Raw genomic sequence first — 17,590 nt, forward strand, 5'->3', positions numbered from 1 at the left:
GAATCCCAATTTTATGAACAAATAAATGGAATGATAACTGGCTCTGTATTAAGTGTTCCTTTGTTCTTAGTGTCGATACATAGCTTGACTGAAACTTTAGATCGATGCGTAGACGTGGAATATTTATTCTACGCGGATGATTTAATAGTTTTTTCTTCAAACCCAAGAAATGACCAGTTAAATTTATCACTGCAAAGTACAGTACATAAAATAGAAGAATGGTCCAATAATAACGGTGTAGTTTTTTCATCTGAAAAAACTAAAGTTATACACTTTTGCCGAAAAAGATCTTGCCAAAACCCAAACCTAACTCTATATAACAATCCGATTTCAGTAGTTACAGAAGCAAAAATACTTGGAGTAATTTTTGACTCCAAGCTCACTTGGCGACCCCATTTACTAGAATTAAGGAAACGCATTTTCAAAGTTACTAATTTAATCAGAACTATTTCTTCCAAAGATTGGGGAGCTAAACAAAAACAAACTCTTTTGATTATTAACTCCCTTATGTTAAGCCGTATAGATTATGGTTGTGAAGCTTATTCGCAAGCTAATCAAAACACACTTAAAATTTTAGAATCTCCATATCGTGCGGGGATTAGATCAGCTCTTGGAGCTTTTCGATCATCCCCCATCGAAAGTCTTTTAGCTGCATCTGGTTTTTCGTCCCTAGAAGAGAGAAGATCAGTGATTTGTAATAAATATTTAAACAGACTGAACCATCTTCCTAAACTCCCTTTGTCAAATGAATGTCATAATTCATCATATAGAACAGATATGAAACATCCAGAACCATTTATTAATATGGCTAAAAGATTATCATCTGAACTTAATACCCCACACTTAAAAATAATCCAATTTGAAACCCCAAGAAACCCACCCTGGAAAAGTTTGAATTCCATTATTGATCTAAGTTTGTCATCTCACAAAAAGAACGATACGCATCCTGTAGCTTTTCTAGCCCTTTTTCAAGAAAGAAGAGCTAAATACGAAGGCTATTCCGAGTACTACACTGACGGATCGAAAACGCAAACTGGTGTAGGTTATGGTGTAGTTGGACCAAATGGTATAGTTATTAGTAAAAAAATACCTGAAGTGTGTTCAGTATACTCAGCAGAAGCTTTGGCAGTTCTTGAAGCGTGTTCAATACCGTTGAATGAGTTTGAACGAAGATTGATTTTAACAGATAGCCTATCAGTAGTTAATGCTATATGCCACACTTCTACTAACTGTAGTATTATCTCTCAAATCAGGGATATTCTTACCGATAATTATCCAAATATTTCAATTATGTGGGTTCCAAGTCATATTGGGATCCACAATAATGAATTGGTAGACAAGACTGCAAAAGAGTCTACAGAAAAATATGAAGTTGATACAGATTTGTGTACCTATCAGGATATGGCCTTGTTCATCAGTAATCAGTTCAAAAAACAACGAAATTTTAGATGGACGGAAACTCCTTTAACAAATAAACTTAGACGAATCTGTGATGTACCTTATGGATATAAGTATAGTGATGATGTGCCTAGAAAACATGAAGTAATTCTCAATAGAGTTAGAATTGGGCACAGTAGATTAACCCATTCATATCTAATGAAGAAAGAACTACCACCTGTTTGTGACTGTGACAATTCCACATTAACTGTGGAGCATGTTCTTAGTAAATGTAAAAAATTTGAAAGTGAGAGAAACAATATTTTGAAAACTAGTGACTTAAAAATTATTCTTAGCGCTAAATTTGAGAAAAAACTTTATGAATACCTAGATAAGATTAATTTGATTAATGAAATATAATAGGTAATGCTTTTTATTTAAGTTTTAGTTTTAAGGTATTGAATAATGTACAAAATGACATGTATGTCTGGTGCATATTAAATAAAAATATATATATATATAATAGAAATAGAAGAAAAAGACGATTAAGAAAATCAGGAACTGCTTTTCTTCCTTTTGAATCTCTAAAACAGTGATAAAATCTCAAATGTCCCAAATTGTAAATGGTTCCAAATTACCTTATTTTATCCTACTTCTAACTTCCATATCTACAAAAACAATCTAAAAAAATAATATATTAACTCTAAGATAATTTTAAAAGTAGAAGTAGACTAAAGGTGAGAGTACTTCAACCTCTGATAAATGGTTTCAATGAACCCAAATACCAAAGATTTTTTTAAAAGAAACTGTTATCTCACACCGTTTAACCTCATTTAGTCCTTCTTCCTATTATGGGTATGTAGCAAAAGAATAACGCAGATGCGGCTAAATCGATATGCGGAAATACACCTCTTTCCGAAAAGCATTTAAAAAAGTCACGAGGTGCCCAAAAAAAAAAGTACTCCGAGGGTGAGGATTAATGTATTGCAATAAATAAGAATTCCATCGAATAGCTCTTCTGCTTTGGGGGCAAAATAATAAAATAGCAGTGTTCGTGAAATAATTTTATGGGCCAAATTCACGCCAAGGTATGCCTTTAAGACCGATGAAAATGATCACTTTTGCCACTCAATTCGCCATTCAATCTGCAACATTCTGAGACATTTCTTTCAGCACTGACTTTTACATCGCACTATCAATCAGATCAAAAAGGTATTGAACCCCTTCTCTCCCAAACAGTTGAAAAATTTTCAAATCGTGTTTCGATAACTTTCTCATTTTTGTGATTTAATCGCTTAGTCCAATTCAACATTGCAGTTCACCTGGGTTGAGATTAGAGTGTGAGCTCGATCCGAAAATATACAATTCCCTCTTATGAACTGTATCAGGTATTGTATCTATCTAAAAATTTTAAATTTCAGTCATGCAACGCCACATATATAGAATTTGTTGCTATATTCATATGGTCTTAATGTTGTCTAATAAAGAGTCTCTTCATGGATGCCCAAAAACTCTTGAGCCTCTCCCCGTCTTGAGACGCGAGATCTTGGACGATTGCCTCGTTGTTTACTTCTTCGTCTCGCTGTCGTATTTGTGGTATATGATTGCCTGGGTGCACGTCTAACTGGTTTCTCCAACACATTTTTCCGTGTCTCCAAAGGCTCCACGGCGGGACCATTTGTGTATGGAATGGTTGGAAATGCTACAGTTCAGGGTCAATGTATTACGCGCATTGGACGTAGTATCCTTCCAAAAGGCATGACTTCTAGTTCATGAAATAGTTCAAATTTCAGATAATTTGCTATTCAAGTTACTTATTTACTTATATTTTATTTTATTATTTCAATAAGACCTGAAAATTTAATTCTGAAGGTGGCACGGAGAAAAACGCGTCTTAACGATTAAAGAATTTGATTTCTTTACATTTAAAAATTCATTATAATCACTATTTATTTCTAAAATGTTTCTATATAAAGCCTCTGGCACACCTTTTAGCTCGATGTCCCAAAACATTTGCATAAATCTGTCCCACTCTTTCGGTCTCAAAATTTGACTGAACCAAATTTAATTTGGTGTGATGTTCAAAAGAAGAAGAAGAAGAGTGCAGCAGAGTGGGATAGACATATGCAAAGCTTTCAAGAAAGAAAGGGATGTGAATCTGCCTTACATGAAATTTTCCTGATCTAAAAGGTGTGTCGGAGCCATAAGAAAAGAAATTGTTAATCAGAATTTAGTATAGGGAAGGAAAATATCAAAATCGATGTGATGTCAAGCTTTGAGTGTACAATCCTCGAAATCCTTCTAATATACGCTTTTTGATATGGCTTTGAACCCTTTGAACTCTATTTAACTCTTCTAAATCGTGTCAAAACACTAACTTTTCATGGATGTTTTTCAGTTCTGGGAACAGGAAAAAGTCTCTGAGCATTAATTACGGTAAAATTGATGGCTGAGGCATGATTGCGATGTTGTTTTTGATTAATAAACCACTAATAAAGAAGGATATTTAAACGAACTGTGGAGGAAATTTCTATATCACACGTTTTATGCCCAAAACATTCAATAAGAAATGCATGGTATTTGGTCAACCGACCTGTCGAGGGTCTCAAAAACTTCTTTGGTAGTGATACGACAATTTTTCATAAAAAATTTCTTCATTATTTCAACGTTTTCATAGACATTTAACGTTCAGAGCGAACATAATCGTTAAAATAGGAGATACCGGGGAGATTTGGGACAGGCGATTTTTTCATTAATTTTTGAAATAAATGGGATTTAACCATTACTCAATCGTAGGCAACAATAAGATGTATATTATTTAAAAGAATGGATATCCTCAGTGTTATTGTTTTAATTCTATGAACACTTTTTTAAAAATAGATAAAAATAATATATTTTTGATTTCTCAGCTTTGCTCTTTGTATTTTATATCAGCGATATATAATCAAAGCTTTTTTATCTTATTAGCTAGCAGTGTAATCTAGGAACATATTTTTATAAAAGTTTCAGAGACAATACGCTCTTGTTTTTTACTTAAAAGTTTTAAGTACCAAAACTGCACGCGGGGATGTTTGGGACACCTGAACGGGGATGAATGGGATGTTAATTTTCGACAAAATTGTGGGTGGCGTGCAATTTTTTATTGTCAAAATGGAGAGTAATGTCCAGTTTTTACTGGAAAACCTCCCTCTTGTGCAAACTGTACCAGTGGAGCAGATATCTTTAACTATTAAACCATCAATGGCTTGGGAATCAATAATTTCTTCTCCAGAGGATATTCGACCTTTACCCAATCTCGTTAAAAACTATTTCTTGAAAATTTCTCGAACAATATCCTCTACAATTCTCACGAGTTCTCCAGAGAAGGCAAGGCGAGGGCTTATTCAGAGAAATGAGGAAAAACAGGAACCATGTATATGTTTCAATGAGTCCAATACTAAAAGTTGTAAGACAATCTACTCGACTGAGGAATTTGATGATCATGATTGCAATATTTAGAATACAAAAAAAAACAAAGACAGGTAAATGGAAAATAAGAAGAAAATGCTTTAAATACTTGATTGACAATAAATAACACTCTACTGTACAAATGAAATTGATATTAATTTCTAAGTATGAAATAAAAGATTAAACATTTTTATTTCTATTAGAAATATTTTTAATATAGTATTTAAAATTAATTAACGTGTTCCAGTAATACAAATTATGCGAAAAAAACGCGTCCCAAACATCCTCTTTTGCGACGTATACTGCCCCACATAGGAAAGGTTTGGGACAAAGCGTAAAGTTGAGTTTAACTCATCAGCAAATTGAAAATATTTAGGTTTTTGACGTCAGACGACTTTACTCTGAGAAATCTTGTCCACCGAAAACTAAAGTAATTTTTCAAAAACTCTCCCCAAAAATCAGAACACAACAGCTGAATTTTTAAAATTTTGAAATGAAAATTTCAGAAAATATAATTAAATAGTTATTCTTTTAAATGCTTGAGAACTCGAATTAATTTTTTTAAAATTATTTTGAAAAAGATGTCAAGGAAATATGCTGTTTTTCCTTAGCATGCGCGAACCACGTAACCCCTTAATCCTTTAACGACAAGACACTTTTCACGGACCGATAATCAACAATAAAAATTTAACCGATAAATAAAATCAATGAAAGTCTTACATCTGACTTTGCAAAATCCAACAGAGTCTGATGCGGTGTACTTTTTACCTCTATGAGCGATAGGGACAAAAATAGCCCAAAAATTTATGTAATTTTTCTGACAATAAGCAAAATGTACCAGCAATCGTCAGTCTTCCTAGGATCGGAAGGTTGTTCCGCATATCGGAACCCCAAAATAAAATGCATTTTTTGTAAATTATTTGCTGCATTTTAGCAATGACTTTTTGCTAAATGCATTATGTTGGTTCATATGCAATCTATAGAACCGATTTTCTCGTTGAGTTTCTAACAAAATTGTTATTATTTACCTCATTTGTTGAATCACTGAATTAGTGTCTTAGCCAGAAATCCGCCATTCATCTCTTTCTTAAAATTTTACACGAGAATTTGTCTGACAGAATATGAGGAATTATGATTGATTAGAATGATTTACAAAATTGTGTTAATTAAAAAAAATGGGTCCCGGTCAAAATCCCGAAAGCCAAAATCCCGAAAGCCAAAATCCCGAACGCCAAAATCCCGAAAGCCAAAATCCCGAATTCTTAAAAGTGTTATAGCTACTCCCACGATTGTACCCGCGCTTGCTGGAGGCAAAGGAAAATCTTCTGTGTCTTGGAAAATTATTTTAAACATTTTCCTCCATATAATTTCATCCCTTTCAGGATTTTAAAAATTCGGGATTTTGGCTTTCGGGATTTTGGCGTTCGGGATTTTGGCTTTCGGGATTTTGGCTTTCGGGATTATGGCTGCCACCGCCGTGGAACACCTGATTAAGACCTTTCCAATCTGCGAAACACACTGTATCCTTGCATTTAAACTTACAGTAGAGCCTCGTTATAGTCCATATTTGGTTCCAGATTTGACACTTGAGTCGCATTATATAGTCCATGCCATTTTTTAAAATTATCAACGACTTTTAGTATTGAAATTGCTCGACGGCTTCCACTTTCTTTGCGATTGTGGTACTTGTCCTCGCTTTCTTCATTATGGATCACAATTATCACAACTACTGAACTAAGTTTGCCAAAAATATTAAAATAATTACAACAACATTGCATGTCGCGTACTAAAAAACATAACCTAACTTAAAATCAGTGTTTTGAAATCAACGGTCGATAAATTGTGGACTATAGAGCGATGGCCTATAGCGGGGTTCTACTGTATACTATACATTATTAATTTCCGTAAGTAACAAAAGCGTAAATGCACAGAAATAGTTAAACGGATCACTAATATATCAATTGGCATGTAAAAAACTACCAAATAATGTTTTGGGAGTCATATTTTCAGCTAAATATGAAGCATGTCTCCTAACATTCCGATCCGTGGTACACTTCCCTTACCAATAAATAATAATTTTCATAATAATTTTTATTTAATCTGTGACCGTTATACTCGGATTCGAATGTCCTTTTAAAAGAGCTGTTTTCATGGTTTTTACTAAATGATTTCATAAATTTATTAAGGAATGTAGGAGCCATTTCGTTTTTTTTTTAAATTTATTATTTGTTATTTTACTTACATTTTTGAGGGGAAGATGAGTTGAGAGTTCGGAACTTTTGAAGTTTATTACCCAAGATAAAATGTTTCAACGAACCAGAATTAAGCATAAGGTAAGTCATCTCATTCTAATTTAAAGATCTTTTGTTATAAGTGCGTCCAATGTTGTGGTCAGAGTCTGTAGAGTCGTATGCTGCAAATTGTCTTGCACATGTGGTGAGGCTGTCTTGCTGGCTCTTGATGCCGTCTCGCGTCCAAAACCGCCAGAGAGGCACAATACTTACGACCGGCAGTCGCGGCGGACGCGTATTCCAACGTCCTCGTATTGTCTCCCAAATCAGTTTTTTTCTGTTCTTTAAATTTTATTTTGTGATATGTACTTTTTTGCAGTGAATTTTCTTGCATAATTTTGCAAATCGCGTTTCTTTGCCGAAAGAATTTTTTGTGGCGCTCTGCAGGCGCAAAATTTGGACGATAGAATAAAAGCCGATATCCTTAATGCTATATATCAACTCCGGTGCAATTTTATTATTTTTGCACAGTCAAAGTTGTCGAAAGAGACTTCAGTGACACCCACGCAGAGTCTTCAGTCCTTCGCCTATACTAAAGTGCAGTGTTTAAGTGTCGTTTGGTTTATTTTATCTTCAAGTCGAACTGGATATTTTCTTGTGGACGTTTTATGAGCAACAAGCAGAGAGGTGATCCAAGCGTCTGCAATTATTGGTTGTGAGAGGAAATGAACATATGCCAGGAAAAAAAGGATTTTTCTTGCCATTTCGGAATAGAAGAACAGTTTTTCTGTTGTCTCGGAGATAAATGGGTTTTTAATGAAAAAAGTACCCTATGATTAAAAGTGACTTAAATGTGTAAAATAAAAGGACGTTGTGCAACAGAGTATTAAATAGTATAATTAGTAAAGATAGTATATTAAGTGTCCATCAGTTTATCTCGGTCATTTACATACCAAACTAATCGGTGGATGCTAAAACGGAAAAAATATAGAGCAACAGCTAACGAAATTGATGCAAATAATATATAGTGAGGTTTTTTTTCTATATTATGTTAATGATAACCTCGAGGTAGCTCCTAGGCATTTCTCACTTTCATTTGCAACATTTACCTAATAGTTTTTTTTGTGCCCGAGCAACTGTTTAAGAACCTCAGTCTTGTGGTGAGTAAACATCTTTGGTGTTCAATATATTGAGGTCATCGCAAAACTCTTGATAAATAATACAAAAATCTGTGCACAAATATTAAATTTTCATTAGTGACTCTGAATTGTGTGAAAAAACCCGCTCAATATTAGAAGAGATTCATTTAGAAACGTGCCTTATGGATGAAGTCACATCTTCACAACGGAATAAAGGATAAATCATTTGAGCAAATGATGTGGGTTTAATACAAAATTCAACAAATCACCGCAAGTTAAATTGAAATAAACTTTGCAAGAGTTGAACATTTTTACAAATAAATACACATTTATAGACTGAGAGTGATGAAAAAAAGACTTAAGTACTCTAAACTGGTTATATTTGATTTGTGTAAATAATAACCTCGTAAACCTAATTATCATAAAATAAATTTTTCATTTGAAGAGAAAAAAAAAGCAAAACCATGTGCCACGAATTATGTGAAAAATGTATGAAAAGTGAGAGTAATTAATTAATGTGCATTCAACAAGCTGTATGCTAAATATTTCAAGCCACTCAACAATTTTTCCCCCTATATATATTCAAAAAATATATAGCATTCGTATCAACTGTAAAAGGATTTATAAAGCCACTCTGCAAGACCTGCATTTGACATAGAAAAGAAAAACAGGTAAATAAATTAGCAATTTATAGAAATTCAATTTATTAAACTGCACAATTAGGATTAATTAAAACGCCAACTGCTCGATGGCTAGTAATACCGTTCAATCATAAATAACACAATGGTATTACACATGTACCAACTTGTTTTTCCTCCCAAGTTATACTTATTCTAAAGTCGAAATGAAGGTGAAAGTGTTTGCGATGTGCTTGAAAACCTGGGGTGTTGAATTATATTTTCCGATGTCAATTTTTGCAAGCACTGTTACTTCATAAAAATAAAACATGCACTGAGAAGAAATTGAAGCTTACTGACTACACTAAAAGAGGGTTAGTTACTACACAAAATTTTACACTTATTCTTAGCTTTGCGGAAAAAGTGCAACAAATACGAAAAAAAAATCCCTTAACTCTTTCGTCTCTTTTGAGACTCTGAGTACCCAAAGCAGCATATTAATATTCAGTGAAAAACAATGTTTTTTAATTATTCAGAACTGATAAAAATCAGATTCTTGTGGATGATTACAAACTATAAGGATGTCCAAATGTAAGATATTTTTTGTAAGACCTCGATTAATTCTTGAGCTTAGATATTTATGATTAAAAAATGATGAAATTGGCTTGCAGCATATGTTGCGGTCCGGAAAGAGTTAAGGGGTTACATGGGTCACGAAGACTAAAAACAAATATTTTCTTTAAATATTTTTTTAGAAAAAAAAACTTTAATTTAAGGGCTTAAGATTGAATTAAATATTTATTTACTATTTAAAAAAAAATTAAGAAAATATGCTGTCCTTTTAATCTTCTTGACCATCGTAACCTCTTAATTAATGATATGTTTGTTTCTTGAAAGAATTGTATACAAAAATGAAAATAAAATCAATGGATCGAATTAAATTTTAATTACTTTCAAATATTAAAATTAAACTGTTTGAAACTATTGTAAATTCCTCAAATTTGCAATATATAATTTTCTTATGTATCACTAAATTCTGCAGAGCTTTTTTTTTTAACAAGGACACATACCCTTCAATTCTGAAATAAAGAAGCCTAAAAATCTGAATCTTAATGAAATATCAAGTGTAAAAGTTAAAGATTTTCAATCCTGAATTAAATGCTAAAGAATCTTCATATATTCTAATCTTGTCTCAACATTTACTATAAAGAAAGCGATAGACCAATTAAGAAAAGTGCTTCATATTTTGCTTAAATTATAGGGTCGGAGGAACGTTTATTCGACAGAGAACCCCTATCGACACTTTTGTCAAAATGTTGAAAATTATTTAATGTATCTAGTAAAATATAAGTTATATAACGTTTTTTTCTGTAATATACGTCTTATTATAAACAGAGATGTTTAAATTTCATATCCCAAATGGTACAGAGTAGGGTGTCAATAGGTGCTGACACGAGTTCTTAAAGTGTCAATAGACGTTCCTTTCACCCTAGGTCTGACCATTTTTTTTTTAAAAATATTTTTGTATATGCCAATTGAAAATTTATTATTACATTTATCTATATCTGTACATTTTGCTTCTTATTATTAAAAGAAATTAATAAAAAAATAAACATGGGGCAAAGTTCTCTCACTCGACCGGTAGAATTATTTATTCAATTTATTCATATTTGCTATTACTTGCTATAATATTTAGCTTATGATCTAACATTAATCTAATTAATCATTGACAAGTTCATAGAAATTGACCATCAAACATTAAAAAATTGACGCACCGGTCAGTCGAGGATTCTGGTCGAGTGAGGGCACTTTACCTTAGTTGGATATTGGAATCACGTATATTGTGAATTGGTAGCTTTAAAATTGGTTTCTGAAGCTAAAATATATCATGGTAAAATCGAATTCGTCCAATTCCGTTTAAAAATAAAAAATGCCCAATTTCAAAGGTACCCCAATTCAAAGGTATCCCTACTGCCCTTAAAATTTAATATGAACAAATGCAACATATTTTCCACGAAATATTGGTAAAATGTTTAAAATAATTTAAAAGAAATCCATTTTATCTCCGGCTGGTGGACCCATCCTGCAAATCGAACGATCCGATCTGTACGGTCGATATATACTTCTCTTACTTTATTTCAAGATTAAAAATGTCCAGATGAGTAACTTCACAATTTAAGAAAATTGAAATATGTTTGATATTTCTATACAAACTTTTTTATTGTATAAATAATAATATTTATTCTTTATTATTTATTTAATTTATTTTTGTATAGTTAGCTATCTTTTAGTTTAAAGGCTCAAAGAAATTTAGTAAGTTTAACATTAAATATCCTTACCGGAGAATATAATTCAGCCTTTAAAGGCCAATTTAAAGATTTAACTCTTTTAGTCTTTAAATACGAAAAGTCTTTAAGCGTTATATTTTTAAACGCTTAAAGATTTTTCGTGTTTATGGGCTAAAAACCATCATGATCAGGTTCAAGAAAACTAGAAGATTGACATGTTACTTTAAGCCTTGTTCTTGCGAAGCATTTTCTGTATAATATTAAATTTTATTAATATTCTTCAAGAAATTTGACAATTTAAAATTAAGGATATCTATTCTATAGGATAAACCAAAAAGTCTTAAAAGCCAAGTTAAAACTTCGAAATCTAAAGAATTATTTTAAAATCGCGAAGATGAAAAATTTAATTAATTTGCGCTTTATTTAATTAGGAATTTTATACAACTCTTTTCAACTATTAGTGATAGTAATTACGTATTCAGAAATTGCTTAATATAGTTTTTTCAAATCTAATATTTAAAAATCATACTTAAATAAGAATTATAGTCTTTTTCGGTATAATAAATTTCGTACTATTTCTTTCTTTTATCATATTATTATTTTTAGAGCCCTAAGTTAGTTCTTGGTTTAAAATTCATTGATATTTTCGGTTTTTTTTTAAATAAATATGAAAAATAAAAATACCCGTCAAATCATTGCTCTACCTGCCGATTTTACTCGGAGGTTTTTTGAATTTTAACGGTATATTCTAGTACATTCAGAGAAAATCTGCAGATTCTCGGCAGAATTTCTCCCTAGAAAATTTGCATAACCTCCATTACTTCACAAAAATATTGTTGATTTATGAAGAAACTGTAGAAGTTATAAAGAAAATTGTATGCTCTGCTTAACAAGCATTACCGAGTACACATTTTAGATAAGTAAAAAAACTGCGAGCAAAAATACTAATTTCTTAAAAATCACCAATCGAATGATACAAAAACACGAAATTTTGGTCGACACTCTGTTTAAAGTTTTCACTTCACTTTTCTCTACTTGTAACACGGCGTCGCAGAATTCTTTATTTTATATAAACACCGTGATATCACTAAGAATAACTCTATAGAATTTTGCAAACTTCAGTGAAAAATTTTTCCATCTCTTCTGACACATCTTGTCTGGAAAGTCTGGAATGTAGAAAAAATCTACAGAATATCTACAGAAATTCATCAGAGATTCGTCATAAATCTGCCGAAATATTCTGACGAATTTTGTCCCAAGCCCAAATAAAATTCGTAAGAATATCTACAGAATTTATCTGCAGATATTCTGTAGAGGTGTAGATTTTCTCTACAGAAATCTTAAAGATATCTGCAGATATTATTTGACGGGTATAAATTCTGACGTTAAGCTGACGACATTAAGTTTTTCGAATTCAAATTTGAATTCGATTTCTTTTTTCAACGTGTACATGACAGTTATCAAGTGCTTATGTATTATCGATTTTTATTTGTATTGATTACTATCTTGACTATTTCTTTAGTTCTCGCCGTGTTCTAAAACCACCAAACAGTCGTGATAGGAACCAACACAAAGAAAAGTCGATAATGCAGAAACACTTAAGAACAGTAAAGTACTAAAATAGCGTTCATTTTTAATTGGAATAGCACAATAACTTAATTAAAACATATTTCTCGTTGAGATAGAGATAAATAATCTTGGATAAGGCTACAAAGGAATAGGGTGGAGGCATTACTTGTACGCTGTCTTTACTTATGGCCTATTCGCAATTTTTTTCAGAAAATATTCCGAAAACCAAAAAAAATGTCATGTGTTATTATAACACATTAAATATGTTTAATTTTGAGGCTTTTCAAAATTATTTTGTGACATTGTAAAGTTTATTGCGAGGTGGCCATAAGTAAAGACAGAAGCCACAAATAATGTCGTCACCCTAAATTACATATAACAGTATGTCTATTTGATATTTTTGCATCTGCGAGAGAGGAATGCTACAAATTATTTCATGTTTGGCAAATTTTACCCCAGAAATTTTGAGTATCTCCACAAAATAGACTTTTGGTCGAATGTAGATAGAAAGATAGAGATAGAGATTAGTAGTTACAAGAAAACCTGCAGAGCACTAAATTGATCATACGAATATGCTCCTTATGAACCGTTTGGAAACCTGATGATGAATTTAAATCTAGGGTAGTAGGAACATCTGTTCGGCATGGGATATTTATTGGCAATTTCGTCAAAATAATAACACTAAACCTACCAATACCGGTCAAATTGACCGGTTTAAAAACTTTTTAAAATTAACACATTTAAACGGTATAATGTGGCTGTCAAACTTTATGAATTTCTTAAAATATGCATGTATAATATATTTTTCAGTGTTTGAATATTATTTTTTTCCTCTTTTCCAAGAGAAATTTGTTAAGTATTCTACCCTACCGCGGTTTGTCATTTGACCGAGCGCGCTAGGAAAAACGACCAAAAACATTCGGTAGGTTTAGTGTTAAAATGCAAGTGATATGAAGTTTTTTCACTATAATCCACCTTTTCTTACAAGAATAGGTGGTCAAATTTCATATCCCAAATGGTAAAAATGGGATGCCAATAGGTCAAGACGCGAATTCTCAAAGTGCCAATAGGGGTTCCCTCTACACTATTCCTTTCTATTTTAAAGTTATAATGTTATTTAATTATTAGAAATTATTTAATACTTTATGAAAAAATTAAAAGTTTGGTAGTAAAATGTTTACAAACGTCAGTTCTAATTTTAAATGTGTAAACTTAACACTTGTTTTAGAGTTAAAGAGCTTAGAGGCTTCATTATTACAATTATGGCTCAATTTTACACGGAATTTTGCAATTCCGTGTAAATTTGAATTTTGGAATTTTGCAATTGTTGGGATTTTGTAAATCACTGGGTAGAGGTTATTTTAGGCATTTTAGTGATTTTAGTATTAGAGACAGCAAATGCAAGTGTTATGACAACACAATTTTTTAAGGCATAGTCTCTTTAAGGATTTCTTCTCAGTGCATATGGTTTTAGTACCTCTTCCCATGAAAGAGACACCATCAGAGAGTTTAAGTTTAACAACATCTTCTCCTTGTTTGAAGTAATGGCTGTTTGATTCTTTGTTAGGTCTATAAAGACAGATTTAATGTTATAAATCTTGCACAAATATGGAACTGTTATGTAAGATATGTTGCCGACATACTGCTTTCTGACAGAGGAAGGAGGATCCAATGGAGAAGAAATGCAATCTAAAGATTTATGACTTTTCGTACAGCTCAAACCCGTACAAAAAAAATCAATATCATGTGAATTTATTTTTGTATATAAAGTGAGCAAATGTAGCGTTATATCTAAGGGCATTTACATATTGCATACTCTTTCAGTATCAAGTCAATTGCATGAGACAGAAAAAAAAAGTTTCTTTCTTTACCAAAATTTAATACTTTGCCCATATCTGATGGGAGAATAATAAGCAATGAAAACCCTTATAAACTTCAAAATGCCTGCATAAAGTACAAAATCAGCTATGATGATGTATAATATTAAATTATACATGATTTTAGAATTTATGGGAGACAGGAATAATTCTTAAACCATTCTTCAATGGTTATTTTTGCAAAGGAGTGGAAATAATAGCGTCCAACATACACGTGGTACGTCCGCATATATTGCATAATGTAATAATGTAAATTAAAAAGATTGAATGGCGCCATGAATCTGCGATGGGAGAGCTTTCAAGACAAATCTTTGGTCAACAGGCTTAAAACAGCTTCATGGTTGAACTTAAAATAAAGTATTACCTACTCCAAAAAGTAATCCGAATTACGCGACAAAAGGTGATTTTCATTAATCACTACTACTTATGAACAAAAAAAAATCCGGCCAATTTTTTTTTACGTAAGTCGTTCCGTATTTAACCAACATTTATACCCTACAAAGGCCATAAAGCTTGATAAATAAGCATGGTACATTACACAGCTTTTGACTATAATTTAGTGGGTATTTCTGTTACGATTATTGGAGAAAATATGTGTAGCAACCAGTAAAAAATACCTAATTTGCATAAATTGCCAATGAAAAAAATAGTATACTTACAAAAACCTCATTCAAAACAAGTCGAAGGTCGTGAGCAGTATCTTTAGTTTTTATTTTCTCAAAAGAACATGAAGATTACTTATGCCTACAATACTTGACATATCTATCCACAAGAGTAATATTTGTCTACTAAAAAACCAATAAAATACACAAGAATTTATAGCAATACATGAGCTTTTCTGTTTCCTGGTAAATTAAGAACAATTTTGTCTTCAACACCTAGTTTTTTATGTAATTGTTGTACTTAAATTTAATGTATCATGCATATTCAGTTTAAAAACAAAAATATCTGTGTCCAGTGATATGACCCTCTCAATTTATTTTCTCGCATGTTGGGAAGAAAATGATATTCTCTTGCTTTGACTTGAAAATTTATTAATATCCGATAGAAGGAGTCACACAGAGAAAATCACTTTATCATCCAAGTCACATAAAAGAATGAATGGTTCAAGTGACTCATAAACTGCCACCCTCTACCACTAAACACATTATGAGACCTGTGCAGTTCTTACAGTTTGGTTAAAAGTTCTGCAGTGATTTGTGATGCTATAAAGCCTAAGAAGATAAATCGGAAAAAAGCTTTAGGTGTCTAGCACAAGTTCTGAGTTCAATTCCTAAGAACGTGAAAGTCACGGTACATAAAGTGTAAGCATTATTGCTAGTTCAAGTAACGTTTCTGACCAAAAGTTATCGTCAAATTATTAACGCCATGTACTATAAGTCATCTTTTAGTACATAATTGTGCTATAGTTTAGTACATGCATGTGCTAAAGAAGAAAAATAAAGAAATAATGATAGGGTAAAGCGCATTACCTTCAGATGACTCAAGCTCGAACAATTTTTTTAAATGTGTTTTAAATGACAAAAAACAAAAGAGCAGTAAAAAATTCAAAATGGGCAGTAAAAAATTAAAAATTAAAAGTAAAATATCTAATTATGGTCAGTAAAAAAATAATCTTTACAAAAATGGGTCTAATTTATATATTTAACATTTAAAATTGTTGCAGATAGAATAAACAACCCTTTATTTTCGCTTTGTCAAAATTCGAACGATAATATTTCTGTTTCAATTTTTTTTTGTTATGGATCTGGCACACTTTTTAGATCGGTCAAATTTCATAAAATCAAAATTCACATCCCTTTCTTTCTTAAAAGTTTAGCATATGTCTATCTTACTCTTTAGCACTCTTCTTCTTCCTTTAAACATCACACTAAATTAAATTTGGTAATCTACGTTTGTTTGTGGTGCTTCGTATTACAATTTTTTTTTTGGTTTTGGAACACCACGTTGACTAGGGAAACAGTTGAGACAGGAACCAACACAAATAACGGTCGATTAAGCAGAAACACATGAGAACAGTCATGTACTAAAAAAATGTTCAAAACAAAGAGTTGCACTTTTTATTTTTCAATGGAGTAGCACCATGAAAGATGGAAAGCTAATAATTTAATTTATTATTTAGTAGCTCAATAGGTATATCTTTTCAAAATATTTGTATATTTTAGGCGAAATATTGGAATATCAAGAGAAAACAGAATGAGACTAGAATCATGGTGTTTAGGATGTTTCAGGGAAAGAAAAGTTTATATAAACCATGTTTTAGAACAAGGTGCAATGCAAGATATCCTTATTTTATTAATAAACAATTAGCGTATCTACATTTTTTAATTGCTTTTGAATTTTGTTGAAATATTCCTCTAAGTTGGATTTTTAAATATATTTTTTAATAAATTCAGTTTATTAATTTGCTAAAAAAAAGATTTTTTTTTTTGAATCCTAGCTAAGTGGAAAATTTTCGATTAATTCGAAAGCAATAAATTTTCAATTAAATACCGTAATTCGAAAACATACAATCATAAGATCAAGGAGAATCTGAATCAGGAGAATTACAGACCTGACTCAGATTTTTAATCAACGTAATAGCTCTTATAAGGATTTCAAAATGAAGGTATAATCTTATTAACGATAAATTATTCAAAAGAACTAATTTTCAAAAAGATTTTTTATTGAGTTTTTTTGTTTTGTATTCCATCTTGGCATATTTATTTAGGATTCAATAACTAAAAATCTTAAAACTTTGTTTAAAATGGAAGATTTCAAACAATGATGGTATTTATCATAAATTAATGATCTTTGCAACAAGGAATTTTTGACTTTATCCATTTGATTTTCGTTAGAAAAAACTTTTTTAATTTCTAAAAAAGGTCGAAGAGAGAGCAATATACAGTCCGATTTTTTTTTCAACTTGTTACCGGTATAGAGGTCATGCCGTAAGACCGTCTTCAGACCAGGTTTAGCCTAGTTCCCGAAGGTCTCAAAATCCCAAATAGCAAGTATTTTTATTGCTTTTTGTGGGGCCAATAGGTAATTTATCCTCAAAATTCC

The 17,590-nt window shown here is 31.5% G+C and overlaps 1 protein-coding gene across 1 annotated transcript in view; it reads left to right on the plus strand.

The window, feature by feature from the left end:
- The first annotated feature begins 7,202 nt into the window (after window positions 1-7,202).
- The window catches only part of LOC129798707 (cadherin-86C), a 94,057-nt gene continuing 83,669 nt past the window's right edge, over window positions 7,203-17,590 (plus strand). The window contains exon 1 of the mRNA XM_055841999.1: window positions 7,203-8,865. The gene's annotated coding sequence lies outside the window, so the exon portion shown is untranslated. The remainder of the gene's footprint in view (window positions 8,866-17,590) is intronic.

This window comes from Phlebotomus papatasi, chromosome 1, assembly GCF_024763615.1.
Source record: "Phlebotomus papatasi isolate M1 chromosome 1, Ppap_2.1, whole genome shotgun sequence".
Classification (NCBI taxonomy): Eukaryota; Metazoa; Arthropoda; class Insecta; order Diptera; family Psychodidae; genus Phlebotomus; species Phlebotomus papatasi.